Here is a 20,520-nt window from a genome sequence, read left to right on the forward strand (position 1 = left end):
ACCTTATCGAATACATCCCAGTACTCCTCGTATTCAGGAGGCAACAGAGAGTCCGAGGAAGTACACAGCAACTTGACAGACCCATGGATGCAACTAGCCCCACACTGCGGTGACCACGAGAGGATCTCGACCGATCTCCAATCGAAAGTCGGATTATGCTTCTGGAGCCAGGGGTACCCCAAGACCACCGAGTAGTGTGGAGACGAAATAACCTGGAGGCAGACCGACTCACTGTGAACGGCACCAATGGCTATCCCCACTGGAAGGGTCTCATGAGTCACGTGTGGCGGCAGAAGGGGTCTGCCGTCTATCGCCTCAAGAGCCAGTGGGGAACCTCGAGCCTGCAGAGGAATGGAATTGGCGGCAGCGAACACACTATCAATGAACAAACCACCAGCACCAGAGTCCACCAACGCCTGGGTCGTCACCGAGCCCCCGACCCAGGAGAGGACAACAGTGATCAGTGGTTTGTCAACACGGGAAACCGGGGACGAGGAGACTCCACCCAAGATCTGCCCCCGACAGGATCTCAGGTGCGAGCGTTTTCCCGGACGGTTCGGACATGCCAACCGAAAATGCCCACCGAGACCACAGTACATGCATCGGCCCTCGCGTCTCCGGAGAACCCTCTCCCCCTCGGACAGGCGAGCAAACCCCAGCTGCATGGGTTCACCCCCAGACAAGTCATCCCCAGGAGGCGTGGGAGGAGAGGGAGGCACGGGTGGGACAGCAAACGTAGGCACCAATCTGTTAGAAGACCTCCGCAGGTTCTCCTTAAAGGAAGGTCTCTCCCTGAGTCTGGTGTCAATCAAAATCAGGAAAGAAATAAGAGACTCGAGCTCAACTGGTAGGTCCTTAGCTGCAACCTCATCCTTCAAGGCATCCGAGAGACCATGAGAGAAAGCAGCGACCAGAGCCTCATTATTCCAGCCCACCTCTGCTGCCAGGGTACGAAACTCAATGGCGTATTCAGCTACGGATCGTGAACCCTGTCTGATGGACATAAGGAGCTTCGCAGCAGAGGCAGCACGAGCCGGCACATCGAATACCTTCCGAAGAGAAGCAACAAAACCGGAAAACTCGGCAACCACCGGATTGTTGTTCTCCCATAAAGGGCTGGCCCAGGCCAAGGCCTTGTCCGAGAGAAGCGAGATCAAGAAGCCCACCTTTGATCTCTCAGTAGGAAAGGCATGTGGCAGCAACTCAAAATAAATGCCCACCTGGTTAAGGAAACCTCGGCACTGAGTTGGCTCTCCCCCAAAGCGCTGTGGAAGAGGGGCAGAACCGGTCATACCCCGAAACACCGCAGGCGCAACAACAGGTGTCGGGGTAGACTCTGGCGCAACAACCGGAGCGGCAGTAGGAGCGGGCCCAGGAGCGACAACCGACCCATCGGCAACGGGAGCGAAATGAGCCGTGCGTTCAAGCAGGGTTTGCAACGCCACAGCGAACCGACCCAACAGGTGATCCTGCTGATCAAGTCTGGCAACCAGCGTGGGTAGCGAGGATGGCCCTGTACCGTCAGAATTCATGGCTTGGTCCTAATGTCACGGAACCATGAACCAGACGTACAACAAGAGATAAGTGAAAATAAGAAGGCTTTATTGAAAATAAAGCTGTAAAGCAAAAGTCCAAACGGATGGTGAAACCGAGCAGAGTCTTTGCGAAGCCAGAGGTCAGGAACCAGAAGGGTAGTCAGACGAAGCCAGGATCAGGAACCAGCAGGGTAGTCAGACGAAGCCAGGATCAGGAACCAGCAGGGTAGTCAGACGAAGCCAGGATCAGGAACCAGCAGGGTAGTCAGACGAAGCCAGGATCAGGAACCAGCAGGGTAGTCAGACGAAGCCAGGATCAGGAACCAGCAGGGTAGTCAGACGAAGCCAGGATCAGGAACCAGAAGCAGCAGCAGTCTAGAAGCATGTGAACACAGGAGGACCAAGCAAGGAACTGAAGCCACAGACCTCCTATATATATGAGCTAGGCATCCAGCTCCTCCCAGGGGAAGGAGGAGCCGCAGGGTGGAAGGCTACAAGAAACCCAGAACCCAAGATGGCCGCCAGCACATGTCAAACGAAGGAGAGCAGCAAGCAGGTAAGACCATGACACTGAGAGACTGGCTGCACGTTAGGTTATCTGACAGCCTATCTGTTTTCACTTGTTGCAGTGTTGTTCTTGGTAATGACCACACCTCTTGTCTCAGTTGTAGCTTGTGGTCATTACTGCTCCTCTATTTAGTCTGGACTCACGCTTCATACCATGCAGTTGATATTCTCTGCCTGGAGTTGGAAGAGCTGGTGTGTGGTCCTCATCTGAGTTCCTGCTCATCCATTTTTTATTGAAGATAAGCGTACTTCTCTTCGTATTTTGTTGCTCCCATTTTCTTGTTGATTACTCGGCCTTAGGTTCGTTCATCTGGGTAGGAACCAGTAGTCTCAGGCCCTGTCACTAATCCTAGGGCTTTTCAGGGTTACTAGGGCCTAAGTTTACGGTGTATGAATATTCCCACCTTCTGTGTCCATTCATACTGACAGGAGTCAGGGCTAGGTTTAGGGTTTCCTTAGGTGGTCACCATTTCCCTTTCCCTATCCTTAACCTCTTAAGGACATAGGGCGTACAGGTACGCCCTTGTGCCCTGGTACTTAAGGACACAGAGCGTACATGTACGCCCTGTGTATTTTCGATCACTGCCGTGCGGCTGGCAGTGATCGGAACCCGGTGCCTGCTCAAATCATTGAGCAGGCACCTAGGCTAAATGCGCGGGGGGGTCCCGTGACCCCCCCATGTCGGCGATCGCAGCAAACCGCAGGTCAATTCAGACCTGCGGTTTGCTGCGATTTCTGCAGGATCAGATCAGAAACTTTATATGCCTAAAAAAAGTTTTATTCACCCCCCCCCTGCACCCCCGAATGATTTTTATGGTGGCGGGAGGTGCAGGGGGAGGGTTGCGGGCGGTGTGGGCGGTGCATTGGTGTTCAGTGGGTGCACATTGCTGGCACCCTGGTATAAACGGCTGACATCTGCGATGCGATGTCAGCCGTTTAACCCTTTCCATACAGCGGTCCGTACGGACCGCTGTATGGAAAAGGTTAACAGCGCAGGGAGCTCCCTCCCTCTCCCATCGGGGGGCTGCTGTGCCTTTGCAGCCCCCCGATGGAGAGGGAGAGAGCCCCCAGACAGCCCCCCGAGAGATCCCCTCCTTACCCTTCCCCGTCTGCGAAGTTCTGAGCAGACGGGGAAGGTTCCCATGGCAACAGGACGCCTCTCAGGCGTCCTGCTGTCCATGGTGCTGAACAGATCTGTGCTGAAAGGCATAGATCTGTTCAGTGTAAGTAAAATACAGTGCAGTACAATATATATTGTTCTGTACTGTATTATACAGACATCAGACCCACTGGATCTTCAAGAACCAAGTGGGTCTGGGTCAAAAAAAAGTGAATAAAAGTGAAAAAAAAGTAAAAATCAAAAAACACATTTATCACTGATAAAAAATGAAAAAAATAAAATTCCCTACACATGTTTGGTATCGCCGCGTCCGTAACGACCTGATCTATAAAACGGTCATGTTACTTTACCCGAACGGTGAACACCATAAAAATAAAAAATAAAAAACTATGATGAAATTGAAATTTTGCCCACCTTACTTCCCAAAAAAGGTAATAAAAGTGATCAAAAAAGTCGCATGTACGCCAAAATTGTAACAATCAAACCGTCATCTCATCCCGCAAAAATCATAACCTACCCAAGATAATCGCCCAAAAACTGAAAAAACTATGGCTCTTAGACTATGGAGACACTAAAACATGATTTTTTTTGTTTCAAAAATGAAATCATTGTGTAAAACTTACATAAATAAAAAAAAGTATACATATTAGGTATCGACGCGTCCGTATCGCCCGGCTCTATAAAAATATCACATGATCTAACCCCTCAGATGACCACCGTAAAAAAATAAAAATAAAAACGGTGTAAAAAAAGCCATTTTTTGTCATCTTACGTCACAAAAAGTGTAATAGCAAGCAATCAAAAAGTCATATGCACCCCAAAATAGATGCCAATCAAACCGTCATCTCATCCCGCAAAAAATGAGACCCTACTTAAGATAATCGCCCAAAAACTGAAAAAACTATGGCTCTTAGACTATGGAGACACTAAAACATTTTTTGGGTTTTAAAAATGAAATCATTGTGTAAAACTTACATAAATAAAAAAAATTGTATACATATTAGGTATCGCCGCGTCCGTGACAACCTGCTCTATAAAATTACCACATGATCTAACCTGTCAGATGAATGTTGTAAATAACAAAAAAAAAAACGGTGCCAAAAAAGCTATTTCTTGTTACCTTGCCGCACAAAAAGTGTAATATAGAGCAACCAAAAATCATATGTACCCTAAACTAGTACCAACAAAACTGCCACCCTATCCCGTAGTTTCTAAAATGGGGTCCCTTTTTTGGAGTTTCTACTCTAGGGGTGCATCAGGGGGGCTTCAAATGGGACATGGTGTAAAAAAAAACAGTCCAGCAAAACCTGCCTTCCAAAAACCATATGGTGTTCCTTTCCTTCTGCGCCCTGCCGTGTGCCCGTACAGCGGTTTACGACCACATATGGGGTGTTTCTGTAAACTACAGAATTAGGGCCATAAATAATGAGTTTTGTTTGGCTGTTAACCCTTGCTTTGTAACTGGAAAAAAAATATTAAAATGGAAAATCTGCCAAAAAAGTGAAATTTTGAAATTGTATCTCTATTTTCCATTAAATCTTGTGCAACACCTAAAGGGTTAACAAAGTTTGTAAAATCAGTTTTGAATACCTTGAGGGGTGTAGTTTCTTAGATGGGGTCACTTTTATGGAGTTTATAATCTAGGGGTGCATCAGGGGGGCTTCAAATGGGACATGGTGCCAAAAAAACAGTCCAGCAAAATCAGCCCTCCAAAAACCAAACGGCACACCTTTCACTCTACGCCCTGCTGTGTGGCCGTACAGTAGTTTACGGCCACATATGGGGTGTTTCTGTAAACAGCAGAGTCAGGGCAATAAAGATACAGTCTTGTTTGGCTGTTAACCCTTGCTTTGTTAGTGGAAAAAAGGGGTTAAAATGGAAAATTAGGCAAAAAAATGAAATTCTCAAATTTCATCGCCATTTGCCAATAACTCTTGTGCAACACCTAAAGGGTTAACGACGTATGTAAAATCAGTTTTGAATACCTTGAGGGGTGTAGTTTCTTAGATGGGGTCACTTTTAGGGAGTTTCTCCTCTAGGGGTGCATCAGGGGGCTTCAAATGGGACATGGTGTCAAAAAACCAGTCCATAAAAATCAGCCTTCCAAAAACCAAACGGCGCACCTTTCCCTCTACGCCCCGCTGTGTGGCCGTACAGTAGTTTACGGCCACATATTGGGTGTTTCTGTAAACGGCAGAGTCAGGGCAATAAAGATACAGTCTTGTTTGGCTGTTAACCCTTGGTTTGTTAGTGGAAAAAATGGGTTAAAATGAAAAATTAGACAAAAAAATGAAATTCTCAAATTTCCTCCCCATTTGCCAATAACTCTTGTGCAACACCTAAAGGGTGAACAACGTATGCAAAATCAGTTTTGAATACCTTGAGGGGTGTAGTTTCTTAGATGGGGTCATTTTTGGGTGGTTTCTATAATGTAAGCCTCGCAAAGTGACTTGAGACCTTAACTGGTCCCTAAAAATTGAGTTTTTGTAAATTTCTGAAAAATTTCAAGATTTGCTTCTAAACTTCTAAGCCTTATAACATCCCCAAAAAATAAAATATCATTCCCAAAACAATTCAAACATGAAGTAGACATATGGGGAATGTAAAGTCATCACAATTTTTGGGGGTATTACTATGTATTACAGAAGTAGAGAAACTGAAACTTTGAAATTTGCAAATTTTTCCAAATTTTTGTTAAATTAGGTATTTTTTGGTGCAAAAAAAATTATTTTTTTGACTCCATTTTACCAGTGTCATGAAGTACAATATGTGACGAAAAAACTATCTCAGAACGGCCTGGATAAGTCAAAGCGTTTTAAAGTTATCAGCACTTAAAGGGACTCTGGTCAGATTTTCAAAAAATGGCCTGGTCCTAAGGTGTAAAAAGGCTGTGTCCTTAAGGGGTTAAGGCCTAGTTCTTGGTCATTTTCCTTCTGTTGTCATTCTGGTGCTCTTCCCCCTACACTGCAACAGTGTCTTTCGATCTCACACCACCTACTTGTCACATCCCCTCTCTGTTGGTGTCCCTCAAGGTTCTGTTTTAGGATTTCTGCTATTCTCAATCTACACCTTTGGCCTGGGACAGCTCATAGAGTCCCATAGATTTCAGTATCACTTTTATGCTGATGACACACAAATTTACCTGTCTGGTCTAGATATCACCACTGTGCTATCCAGAATCCCACAATGCCTATCTTCTATATCCTCCTTCTTGCTTTCTGAAACTCAACATGGATAAAACAGAATTTATCATCTTTCCCCCATCTCACTCAACCCCCCCAACAGACCAATCTATCACAATCTATGGCTTCACACTCTTCCTCCTGATCAAGCAGGTCCGCTGCATTAAAGTAACCTTTGATTCTGCCCTGCCCTTCAAACCACACATCCAAGCCCTTTCCAACACCTGCCGTCTCAACTCAAAATATCTACGTATTCCTCAGCCAGGAGTCTGCAAAAATGCTTGTACATGTCCTCATAATTTCCTGCCTAGACTACTGTAACATCCTCCTCTGTGGCCTTCCATCTAGCACCCTCGCACCTCTCCAACCAATCCTCACTTCTGCTGCCTGACCAATCCACCTCTCTTTCTGTTACTCCTCTGCCTCTCCCCTCCGCCAGTCCATTTACTGGCTCTCCATTGCCCAGCAAATTCAGTTTAAAATACTAACAAAAATATATATGGCAGTGGACAACCTGTCCCCTCAGTACATCTCTGAGCTACTTTGCCGATACATTCCCACGCGTAATCTTTGATCTTCACAAGACCTTTTTCTCTACTTTTCTCTTATCACCACGTCCCACAATCGCCTCCAAGATTTCTCTTGTACATCCCCTATACTCTGGAACTCTCTACCCCAACATACCAGACTCTCACCTGCAGTGGAATCCTTCAAAAGAAACCTGAAAACCCACCTCTTCAGACAAGCCTACAAACCTATAGTGACCCTTCTGCTGTTATGCCTCTATGACCAGCTTTATCCTCACCTACTGTGTCCTTCTCCCATACTCTGTAGACTATAACCCTTCGGGGGCAGGGTCCTCTCTCCTTCTGTACAATTTTGTAACTTGTCTTGCATTTGTTTTGTATTATGTATGTATACCCCTTTTTATATATACAGTGCCATGGAATAAATGGTGCTTTAATAATAATAATAATAATGTATGTTTTAGTAAATACATTCCTCGTAAATTAAAATTCTGGAGCATCTTTACTCATAACTCTGCATTGCGTCAAGCCTTTGTTATTCCTCCTAAATGTTCATGAATAAATTGACAACTGGACATTATGAAAAAAGAGAATTTCAAGAAGCATGTTCTATATACTAAGTATGTACTAAAATAGAAATGCAAGGATAGCTGACAGGTCATTTTTAATGACTGCTCTATACAATAGATGTGCAGGAAGCATACATAGTAATATTGGGATAAAAATGTCCGATTGTCTGATACGATAGCATGTATCACTTATTAATAATAATGATGTTATACAGAAAAAATGCCCACCAATCACCACACACACCAGCAACCCCGAAGCTTAGCGCTTTCACAAAGAGTCTATATAGAAATAAGTGAAGTTTGAGAGATGCCAATTATTTCACATCTTTTGTTGCTTATCATAAAACTGTAAAAGCACCTCCACAAATAAAATCTAGATAACTAGTATATAATTATAATAATAATAATAATAATAATAATAATAATAAAAAAAATAACAATAATAATATATGTATATTAAAAACAGGAAAATGTACTTTTGCTCTTGGGTGTTCTATGGACTCTTATTTAAATACTTGATGGTCATGTCCTGCCCTCAGATACTGGATTTGCATAACAATCCAGTGTTCGGGTACTGTTCTAACATCACTTGAAGTTCGGAGTTTAAACAATGAGACACCCTCCTTATCTCTCCTACTCCTACTCTACCCTATGTTTGTTCCTTTTTATCTACCTCCTCTTATGACTGACACATGGCACATACTGATATACCACTATGCACAGCATAATGTGCATGCATGTTGTGTTTAATTACCCTACCTTTTGCCCATTGTATATTCATTTTATTATTTAAGTCTTCATAAGAGGACATTATATATATATATATATATATATATATATATATATACAGTGGGATGCGAAAGTTTGGGCAACCTTGTTAATCGTCATGATTTTCCTGTATAAATCGTTGGTTGTTACGATAAAAAATGTCAGTTAAATATATCATATAGGAGACACACACACAGTGATATTTGAGAAGTGAAATGAAGTTTATTGGATTTACAGAAAGTGTGCTATAATTGTTTAAACAAAATTAGGCAGGTGCATAAATTTGGGCACCACAAAAAAGAAATGAAATCAATATTTAGTAGATCCTCCTTTTGCAGAAATTACAGCCTCTAAACGCTCCCTGTAGGTTCCAATGAGAGTCTGGATTCTGGTTGAAGGTATTTTGGACCATTCCTCTTTACAAAACATCTTTTTCATTCAGGTTTGATGGCTTCCGAGCATGGACAGCTCTCTTTAAGTCACACCACAGATTTTCAATTATATTCAGGTCTGGGGACTGAGATGGCCATTCCAGAACGTTGTACTTGTTCCTCTGCATAAATGCCTCAGTGGATTTTGAGCAGTGTTTAGGGTCGTTGTCTTGTTGAAAGATCCAGCCCTGGCGCAGCTTCAGCTTTGTCACTGATTCCTGGACATTGGTCTCCAGAATCTTCTGATACTGAGTGGAATCCATGTGTCCCTCAACTTTGACAAGATTCCCAGTCCCTGCACTTGCCACACAGCCCCACAGCATGATGGAACCACCACCATATTTTACTGTAGGTAGCAGGTGTTTTTCTTGGAATGCTGTGTTCTTTTTCCTCCAGGCATAACGCCCCTTGTTATGGCCAAATAACTCAATTTTAGTTTCATCAGTCCACAGCACCTTATTCCAAAATGAAGCTGGCTTGTCCAAATGTGCTTTAGCCCACCTCAAGCGTCACTTTTTGTGCTGTGGGCGGAGAAAAGGCTTCCTCTGCATCACTCTCGCATACAGCATCTCCTTGTATAAAGTGCGTCGAATGGTTAAACGATGCACAGTGACTCCATCTGCAGCAAGATGATGTTGTAGGTCTTTGGTGCTGGTCTGTGGGTTGACTCTGACTGTTCTCACCATTCGTCGCTTCTGTCTATCCGAGATTTTTCTTGGTCTGCCACTTCGAGCCTTAACTTGAACTGAGCCTGTGGTCTTCCATTTCCTCAATATGTTCCTAACTGTGGAAACAGACAGCTGAAATCTCTGAGACAGCTTTCTGTATCCTTCCCCTAAACCATGATGGCGAACAATCTTTGTCTTCAGGTCATTTGAGAGTTGTTTTGAGACCCCCATGTTGCTACTCTTCAGAGAAAATTAAAAGAGGAGGGAAACTTACAATTGACCCCCTTAAATACTCTTTCTCATAATTGGATTCACCTGTGTATGTAGGTCAGGGGTCACTGAGCTTACCAAGCCAATTTGAGTTCCAATAATTAGTTCTAAAGGTTTTGGAATCAATAAAATGACAACAGTGCCCAAATTTATGCACCTGCCTAATTTTGTTTAAACAATTATAGCACACTTTCTGTAAATCCAATAAACTTAATTTCACTTCTCAAATATCACTGTGTGTGTCTCCTATATGATATATTTAACTGACATTTTTTATCGTAACAACCAATGATTTATGCAGGAAAATCATGATGATTAACAAGGTTGCCCAAACTTTCGCATCCCACTGTATATATATATATATATATATATATATATATATATATATATATATTATGTATAACAGAATAGTTTTTATATAAACTGCAGGATTCTAAAATAATTAAAACTCAAAGAACAAATAAAACATTGTACAAGTTTAGAAACCCAGTTCAAACTTCAATTTGGTTTGATTGACCAGTTGAGACAGCGAGCATCCTTAGTGGTGACAAATCCTTCATGTGGAAGATTAAATGAGTTTCCCTTGAGCATTTATGCCCATAGAAAGGGCAAGTAAATAAATCAAAACTCACATGTCAATTTAAGAAGGGCAGGAGGGTGAATATTATAAGGCCTGAAGTAGTTTGTGCCCTCATAGCATTCCATTTGTCAATGGAGTATTAAGACTGACAATATTGTAAATGTCATGCCTATTAGTGTAACTACACAGGGAAGAAATGACAGAAACTCGTTTAATTGACTATAAAAAAAATTCACCTGAAAATACTGACAAGATCATGTATTTAAATGCACCTTTTCCTTTTGTAAAATGTCTTCATTTCATATAAATGTATCCAGATCCTTCAAAATCTGCTTTAAGTTAGGACTGAGATAACAGATATTATTATTATATAGTCAAGGCTAGAATCATTGGCAGCCGTCAAAAAGTTAGCTAAAAAAATATATAATATATATAATTAAATAGAGCAAATGAACGGGGGAAAATGTATGTTTTTTTTGGCAAAAGAATATTTTGAAAAATATAGATTCCAAAAATATTAATATTCTCAATATGAAAGCCCCCACTGGAGCTAAACTTAGAGAACAGGTTAGAGAACACTTGTTGATGTATATTGGAACACTTTTCATGCAGAACATTTCCATTTATTTAATATTCTTAACTTAATTTTGTGTTACCTCTACCATTTCTGTATTCTGCTGTCTTTTTTGGAATGTCATGTGTGTTTGGGGTCATTATATTGCTGTAAGGTCCAACCGCATCCAAGTTTCACCCTTCAGCCAACAGATTTTGGGCTAAACCCTGCTGGGGATTATAGGCAGTCATTATGACAATAAATTTTATGAGTCCCTGTACTACTATCGGCAAAAAAAACCCCTTAAAGCATAAATGGTCCAACATAATCATCTTCCTTAATGCCTTGCTAGGCTGCATCTCAATAAATGTTAAACAATAATCTTAATAGGTTCCTCTCTTTGATATTTGAAGCAAAGAATAGTCAGTATGACAATTTAATACAGCTACAATATGGACAGCTTTGACACCATTTTTATTGATGTAATGTAATGGAAAATAAAATGAAATGATGCAATTTAGTATATAGTCTAGATGTAAAAAATCTACCATTTTGTGTATACAGTTGCAAGAAAAAGTATGTGAACCCTTTGGAATGATATAGATTTCTGCACAAATTGGTCATAAAATGTGATCTGATCTTCATCTAAGTCACAACAATAGACAATCACAGTCTGCTTAAACTAATAACACACAAAGAATTAAATGTTACCATGTTTTTATTGAACACACCATGTAAACATTCACAGTGCAGGTGGAAAAAGTATGTGAACCCCTAGACTAATGACATCTCCAAGAGCTAATTGAAGTGAGGTGTCAGCCAACTGGAGTCCAATCAATGAGATGAGATTATAGGTGTTGGTTACAGCTGCCCTGCCCTATAAAAAACACACACCAGTTCTGGGTTTGCTTTTCACAAGAAGCATTGCCTGATGCGAATGATGCCTCGCATAAAAGAGCTCTCAGAAGACCTACTATTAAGAATTGTTGACTTGCATAAAGCTGGAAAGAGTTATAAAAGTATCTCCAAAAGCCTTACTGTTCATCAATCCACGGTAAGACAAATTGTCTATAAATGGAGAAAGTTCAGCACTGCTGCTACTCTCCCTAGGAGTGGCCGTCCTGTAAAGATGACTGCAAGAGCACAGCGCAGACTGCTCAATGAGGTGAAGAAGAATCCTAGAGTGTCAGCTAAAGACTTACAAAAGTCTCTGGCATATGCTAACATCCCTGTTAGCGAATCTACGATACATAAAACACTAAACAAGAATGGATTTCATGGGAGGATACCACAGAGGAAGCCACTGCTGTCCAAAAAATCATTGCTGCACGTTTACAGTTTACACAAGAGCACCTGGATGTTCAACAGCAGTACTGGCAAAATATTCTGTGGACAGATGAAACCAAAGTTGAGTTGTTTGGAAGAAACACACAACACTATGTGTGGAGAAAAAGAGGCACAGCACACCAACATCAAAACCTCATCCCAACTGTGAAGCATGGTGGTGGGGGCATCATGGTTTGGGGCTGCTTTGCTGCGTCAGGGCCTGGACGGATTGCTATCATCAAAGGAAAAATGAATTCCCAAGTTTATCAAGACATTTTGCAGGAGAACTTAAGGCCATCTGTCCACCAGCTGAAGCTCAACAGAAGATGGGTGTTGCAACAGGACAACAACCCAAAGCATAGAAGTAAATCAACAACAGAATGGCTTAAACAGAAGAAAATACACCTTCTGGAGTGGCCCAGTCAGAGTCCTGACCTCAACCCGATTGAGATGCTGTGGCATGACCTCAAGAAAACGATTCACACCAGACATCCCAAGAATATTGCTGAACTGAAACAGTTCTGTAAAGAGGAATGGTCAAGAATTACTCCTGACCGTTGTGCACGTCTGATCTGCAACTACAGGAAACGTTTGGTTGAAGTTATTGCTGCCAAAGGAGGTTCAACCAGTTATTAAATCCAAGGGTTCACATACTTTTTCCACCTGCACTGTGAATGTTTACATGGTGTGTTCAATAAAAACATGGTAACATTTCATTCTTTGTGTGTTATTAGTTTAAGCAGACTGTGATTGTCTATTGTTGTGAGTTAGATGAAGATCAGATCACATTTTATGACCAATTTGTGCAGAAATCCATATCATTCCAAATGGTTCACATACTTTTTCTTGCAACTGTAGAGCTCCTAAAACCTATACTGTATGCCTCCAAACAAGAATTTGTCCATTTGACCATAATATCAAAAGTTTTTCCTAGAGAGATGTCCTTCACCAGAACGGGAGTGATTGAGATAATCAGTGCATAGCCAATAATACGTTGAGGCTCAGTGACTTGGTCTGCCAGATTAAAGGAATGACAGAAAAAATTCTGCTCTGATGTTTTTATCTGCAAAAGCGTAGAAGGAAATTGAAGCAGGCAAAAGAAGAGAGCCCATCTGATTTGGCCTGAGCAGTCTGTAGGTAAGTAAAATTTTTGTGATCTGTAAAGATAACCACTGGATGACAGGCATGCTACGCTACAGCAGATGTGCCCCCTCCTCCAATGACAACTTGATTGCCAGTAGCCCATAGTCTTTAATAAAAAAAAAAATCTTATGCAGAGGTTAAAGCTTTGGAGATAAAGCCATAAGTTTTGTAACAGGAACTCTGTGTCAGCACTGACAAGCACACAGATGATGCATTCATCTTCTTAAAGGACTTCCTGATGGCACCTGAATGAAGCATGATGGAGGCAAAGAAAAAGTCTTTCTTCGTGGCTAGGAAAGCCAATCCTGCTTGAAGTGACCAAATATTAGCATTAGAGTGGAGATAGATATGGTCATGATTTTTTTTAAAGCTACCTTTCAAACATGCTGTCGAGCCTATTTTCCTGCAACCATTGCAAGACAGCGTGGACATACTTCCAATTATAAATTTAATTTGGCAAGTATGTAGATCAGAGCAGAACAGGTCTTGGAAAATGTTTTGACAAACTCCTGGAACACTGCCAGGGCATTATTAGGGCCCAGTAGCATGATAAGGTATTTATAATAGTCATCTTGAGTGTCACAGGCCATCTTACAGACAAATCACCCTCATGAATGTGAATCAGTTTATGTGATCCGGTTTGGTAGAGATATTTACCTTGCGAATCCTGTCAAAGAGTTCTGAGGGTAGATGTTTTTTACGGTGATCTCGGTAGTCTATGCAAGGTCATAGAGAGCCATCTTATTTCTTCCAGCAAGGAAGTCATATGGATAAATCCTCTCTCCAGGTTTTTCTTAAAGGGGTTGTTTCCCACCAGAAAGTGGCATTTATCATGTAGACAAAGATAATTCAAGGTGATGTATTTTGATTGTCCATATTCCCTCCTTTGCTGGCTTGATTCATTCATTTATTGTATTATACACTGCTGGTATCCAGAGGTTACAACCATCCTGCAATCCAGCAGCGGTGGTCATAGGAATGTATGCGCAGTAGCTCATGTCCCAGCCACCTTGATTCTGCTCTGCAGTGGTTTGAGCAGTGTATAATGGGATGGAAAAATGTATCAAGGCAGCAAAGAAGGGAATATGGACAATCACATTACACAAGTAAGTGCCTTGTATTAAATCAGATTTATTAAAGTGAGACAACCCCTTTACTTTAGTCCAACATGGCATTGCTCTAGTGAAGAGACAGAGGGTAGACAGGCCCACAAGAAGGAGTGGCATGAGGTAATAAGTTGATGGGACAATCATATGGCCTATGAGGTGGCAGAATTTCAGCCTACTTTTTGTCAAACTTATCAGCAACAGGTGTAGGAAGGAGGCAGTCCCTGGAGGTTAGGAGGAACACGAAGTCCCAGAAAGGGATGAACCTTTGTAAAACAGTGTGAAATGCATTGTGACCCCCAGCAAAGGACCTGCTTGGTGTCCCAATCAATACCAAGAGTATGAAGACATATCCAAGGTAACCCCAGCCGTAAAGAACTGATGGATGAAGCTACAGATTGCTAAATGAAAGAAATCTATTACACTTTGCTGCAATAATTGGGTTACTAAAAGTGATCTATTACTACAGATTTTAGGTTGTTTGCCTTCTTTGATACATCAGTAATAACAGTAATCCTAGCTTCTGTTATTGGGTTGAAAGTGTGGTCTGAAACAACCAGTATTTTGTTGATATACAACTACTTCCATTCACCCTTGCTTCTGTACTGAAAGTGCAGTCTCATACAACCAGGTTTGGGGTGTATTTAGTTGATACAGTATATAACTACTTCCATTCACACTTGCTTCTGGGGTCAATTTGCGGCCTGATACAACCAGTTTTGGGGTGTATTTATTTTATATATAAGTATATCCATTTATCCTTGCTTCTGGGGTGAAATTGCAGTCTGAAACAACCAGTTTTGGGGTGTATTTAGTTAAAGGGGTTGTCTGGGAATTTAGAAAATTAAAATACTTAAATATTACTTTATACTAAGTATACTTCCAAATACCACACAGGAGGACAAATTATTTCACAGCACTGCTGCTTCATTCTCCTCTCTACCCTACTGGTCAGGGATTATGATCCTGAATACAGCTGATAAGAACTTTAGCCGTATCTCTGGGAAAATTATTAAAGAGAGGACGGATAGGACAGACTGTGTTAATGTGGGGCTGTGGTAATGGAGACTGCATGCAAATGTTGCTACTCATTAGCCACATCCCCACCCTCCTCTCATGTCTCTTCATCATCTCCATTCCCACAGAGATTCACCTGTATTCAGGATCATAATCCCTGACAAGTAGAGCAGAGAGGAGGATGAGGCAGCACTATGGCTCATTGTGGTGAAGTAACTTGTCTTCCTGTGTGATTAGGACAGGTTTTGTGTGCACTAATAGGATGGCGGCCATTTTATTTCTCCTAATGATTGCTCACTAGACAAAAGAAGCCATTGTAACTAATGAAAGGTATTTAGGAATATATTTATCATAAAGTAACATTTATTTGAACCAAAAGGTGTGCTTTTGGTGGGTTTTGAACTAATGGTGGTCTGTGGATGACACTATTATGGGGGATCTGTGGATGACACTGTTATGGAGGGGATCTGTGGATGACACTGTTATAGGGGCATCTGAGGATGACACTGTTATGGGGGATCTGTGGATGGCACTGTTATGGGGGCATCTGTGGATGACACTGTTATGGAGGGGATCTGTGGATGACACTGTTATGGAGGGGATCTGTGGATGACACTATTATGGTGGGGGATCTGTGGATGGCACTGTTATGGGGGATCTGTGGATGGCACTGTTATGAGGGATCTGTGGATGGAACTCTTATGGGGGATCTGTGGATGGCACTGTTATGGGGGAATCTGTGGATGGCACTATAATACTGAGATATTTGAGTGCCACTCCATTTTTTGATTTTTGATTTTACGGAGTTGGGTGATTCCTGAGGAGTGCACCATATTTATAGGAGTGTGTAGGTGAGCTGCTATAGCCTTTATCCAGTCTTTGAAACTCCACTATCGCCTGCTGCTGCTCGCACAGTCTGGCCAGCATGTGCAAGGTGGAATTCCACCTGGTAGGCACGTGGCATATGAGGTGGTGAGCGGGAAGGCCGAAGTTATGCTGCAGCGCTGACAGGCGAGCAGCAGCAGGGTGAGAACGCCGAAAGCGTGCACAGACGGCCCGCACTTTATGCAGCAGCTCTAAAATATCGGGGTAATTTTTAAGGAATCTCTGCACCACCAAATTCAGCACATGCACCAGGCAAGGGAAGTGCATCAAACCGGCTAGTCCCAGAACTCTTATCGCACACCACCAGGCCGGGCTTGAGGCTGACTGGCACAAACCACTCATCGGTCTGTTGTTCAAAGCCCATCCACAGCTCCTGCGCGGTGTGAAGTTTGTCCCCCAAACAGATAAGTTTTAAAACTGCCTGCTGTCGTTTATCCCTGGCTGTGCTGAAGTTGGTGGTGAAGGTGTTACGCTGACCGGATGAGGAGCTGGTAGAGGATGAGGAAGCAGAGTAGGAGGAGGAAGCAACAGGAGGCAAACTGAAGTGCTCTGCAATCCACGGTGGTGGAAGGACATGCGCCAAACTGCTATCTGCCTCAAGCCCAGCATCCACTGCATTTACCCAGTGTGCTGTTATGGAGATATAACGGCCCTGACCGTGCTTACTGGTCCACGTATCCGTAGTGAGGTGCACCTTGCCACAGATGGCGTTGCGCAGTGCACACCTGATTTTGTCCCCCACTTGGTTGTGCAGGAAAGGGATGGCACACCTGAAAAAGTAGTGGCGACTGGGCATGACGTACTGTGGGACAGCCACCGCCATAAGGCTTTTAAAACTCTCTGTCTCCACCAGACGAAATGACAGCATTTCAAAGGACAGTAATTTTGAAATGCTGGCATTCAGGGCCAGAGATCGCGGGTGGGTAGGGGGGCACTTCCTCTTCCGCTCCAGTGTTTGGGAGATAGAGAGCTGAACGCTTCCGAGGGACATTGTGGAGATGCTTGGTGACCCAGGTGGTGGTGTTGCTGGCAGATCCTCTGTTTGCGGGGTGGCAGGTGGCACTATTACTCCAGAGGTGGATGAAGAGGCCGAGACGGAAGCAGGAGGAGCCAGAGACCTTTCTTGGATTTTGAGCTGTCTACTCCACTGCAGCTCGTGCATTGCATTTAAATGCCTGGTCACGCAGGTTGTGCTCAGGTTGAGAACGTTTATGCCTCGCTTCAGGCTCTGATTGCACAGCGTGCAAACCACTTGTGTCTTGTCGTCAGCACATTGTCTAAAGAACTGCCACGCCAGGGAACTCCTTAGAGCTTGCTTTGGTGTGCTCGGTCCCTTTCTGCGGTGGGCAGTAGCAGGCGTACTGTCTAGGGGACGGCCGCTCCACTTTTGTACCCTGCTCCCTCTTCTGCTGTAGTGGTGGCTCTGTGCGACCACCGCCTCTTCCTCCGAACTGCACAGGTCACTTGCATTACCTTGATTCCATGTGGGGTCGAGGACCTCATCGTCCTCCACATCATCTTTCACCCAGTCTTCACTCCTGCCCTCCTTGTCAGTCTGCACACTTTCGAAAGCCCCAGCAGTTGGCACCTGTGTTTTGTCATCATCCGAGACATTCTGCGATGGTCCTCCCATGTACTCATCTTGAAACATAAGTGGTTGGGCATCAGTGCACTCAATCTCTTCCACTTCTGGGGCAGGGCTATGTGGATGGCCCTGGGAAACCCTGCTAGCAGAGTCATCAAAAAGCAGAAGAGACTGCTGCATGACTGATTTGCAAGGGGGTGAGGTGAAAGACTGATGGACATCGGCTGGAGGTGCCAACTCTGATCTTTCAGGAGACTGGGTGGGAGACAACGTGAAGGAACTGGAGGCACAGTCAGCAACCCAATCTACTATCGCCTGTACTTGTTCTGGCCTCACCATTCGTAGAGCCGCATTAGGCCCGACCAAATACCGCTGCAGGTTCTGTCGCCTAATCGCACCTGAGGAAGGGATTTCAGTTGTGCGTGTAGCTGGCACAGATCAACCACGTCCTCTCTCTGCAACAGGAGCTCCACCAGCAGCACCACGACCTGGGCCACGTCCCTTATTTGACGCTCTCCTCATATTTCTCAAATTTAGGATCTTGACCTAAATGGGTGTTTAATTAATAGCAGAATAGAATGACAATATGTAAAGGTTGTATCTCACACGTACAGATGCAGACTAGGCCACAATTAAAGATTTTTGCCCAAAATGGGTGTTTTATTAATAGCAGAATAGAACCACAGTATGTAAAGTGTGTATCTCACACGTACAGATCTAGACTAGGCCGCAATTTTAATTTTTTTGCACAAAATGGCTGTTTTTCAAATAACAGAATAGAACCACAGTATGTAAAGGGTGTATTTCACACGTACAGATGCAGACTAGGCCGCAATTTTAAGTTTTTTACACAAAATGGCCGTTTTTCAAATAACAGAATATAACCACAGTATCTAAAGTGTGTATCTCACACGTACATATCCAGACTAGGATGCAATTTTAAGTTTTTTGCACAAAATGGCTGTTTTTCAAATAACTGAATAGAACCACAGTATGTAAAGGGTGTATCTCACACGTACAGATGCAGACTAGGCCGCAATTAAAGTTTTTTGCCCAAAATGGGTGTTTGTTTAATAACAGAATATGACAGCAGTATATAACCCTTGAATTTCACACGTGCTGATGGGTGTTTTAAAAACCCAGGCAATTATGACTGTATTTCTAGCTCAAATTGCACACTGACTAATCCTGCAAAGGCACCAGATGTTGTATATTGCCAATAAAATGTTGTGTTTTTTTTAAATCAGATTATTAGTGCAGCATTTCAAGCTTGGAATTGAATGTCACTGGGCTCAGGGCAGGGTAAAAAGATTGTGCACTGCACCCACACAACTAAATCTATGTAGATCGCTGAGTTCAATTGGAGTTCAATCTGATAACAGATTCTGTCCTATTCTCTCCCTCACAGCAGCAGCATCCTCTCCCTACACTAAGAACAGCAGAGTGACTCCAGCTTATATAGAGGCTGGGTCACATGCTGCGCTGGCCAATCACAGCCATGCCATTAGAAGGCATGGATGTGATGGCTTCTAAGGTCACACAGTTAAACGCTTGTTGATTGGCTGCTCTGCAGAAATCGCCGAACAACGAACCCGAACTTTTACTGAAATGTTCGGGTTCGGGGTCCAAAAATTCTAAAGTTCGGGTTCGCTCAACCCTACATATAACACTTTTACCACGTATAGATAAGGGAGAGAGAACTATAGGCTCAAACATAGGGTAGCCAGTAGAATATGTAAGCACATAGAAGGAGATAGTATGTACATATGTCCATAAACATGGTACCTGCCTCTCCCACTACAATGCAGTATACAACAGGGTAATTGACAAAAATATTACATAGACATAACATGGTCAAAAGTTTAGGGGTACCTAAACTTACTGTACTTGTAAAGAAGGAAAACAGATAAAAGCATATGAACTGATATGCGATATACATGAAAGCCAGTTACTCCACCAGCAAGTAGGAACTCCAGTAGGGCTCCACTTCTGCTATGTGGTTGGATTCATCCAGGAGCATGTGATAATATGTATTCCATAAAGAATTTCCTGGTGTGAGGTTTGTTTCTTACAGGCTTATCAGTGGAAGGCATCAGGTTCCTAGTGTCTTCAATCTGGTTAAGGCCTCTTTCACACTGACGTGTGTGATCCGTGGCCGTATTGCGGCCCGCAAATCGCGGGCCGCAATACACGGCCACAGTTCCGTGTGCATTCCACATCACGGATACGGACCCATTCACTTCAATCCCGCACGGGACGGGACCCCTCGGAAGCACTACGGAGTGCTTCCGTGGGGTTACGTCCCGTACTCCCGTTCCGCAAAAAGATAGAACATGTCCTATCTTTTAGCGGAACGGGCGGATCGCGGACCCATTAAAGTGGGCCATAAATAGCGGGCAGGCGATCGTGCATTGCGGGCCGCTATTTGCGGGCCGCAGAACAGGCACGAGTCACACACGTCAGTGTGAAAGAGGCCTAATGGTGTAACAGTTGCCACCTACTACTGTCTGTAACCCAAAGGGAACTGCACTCCTTGGCTGTTTTTCAAACAGCCTCTTTTACTCTAAAGTCTAACAAACATGAAACGGCATCTCTTGAGTTATGTTTAGGGTGGAGGGAGCAATATCACCATTGATAGTAGAATTATTGATAGGACAGATTTGGTTATTCCTTTTATCCTGAGGTTGT

The sequence above is a fragment of the Bufo bufo genome, chromosome 5 (genome assembly GCF_905171765.1).
Source record: "Bufo bufo chromosome 5, aBufBuf1.1, whole genome shotgun sequence".
NCBI lineage: Eukaryota > Metazoa > Chordata > Amphibia > Anura > Bufonidae > Bufo > Bufo bufo.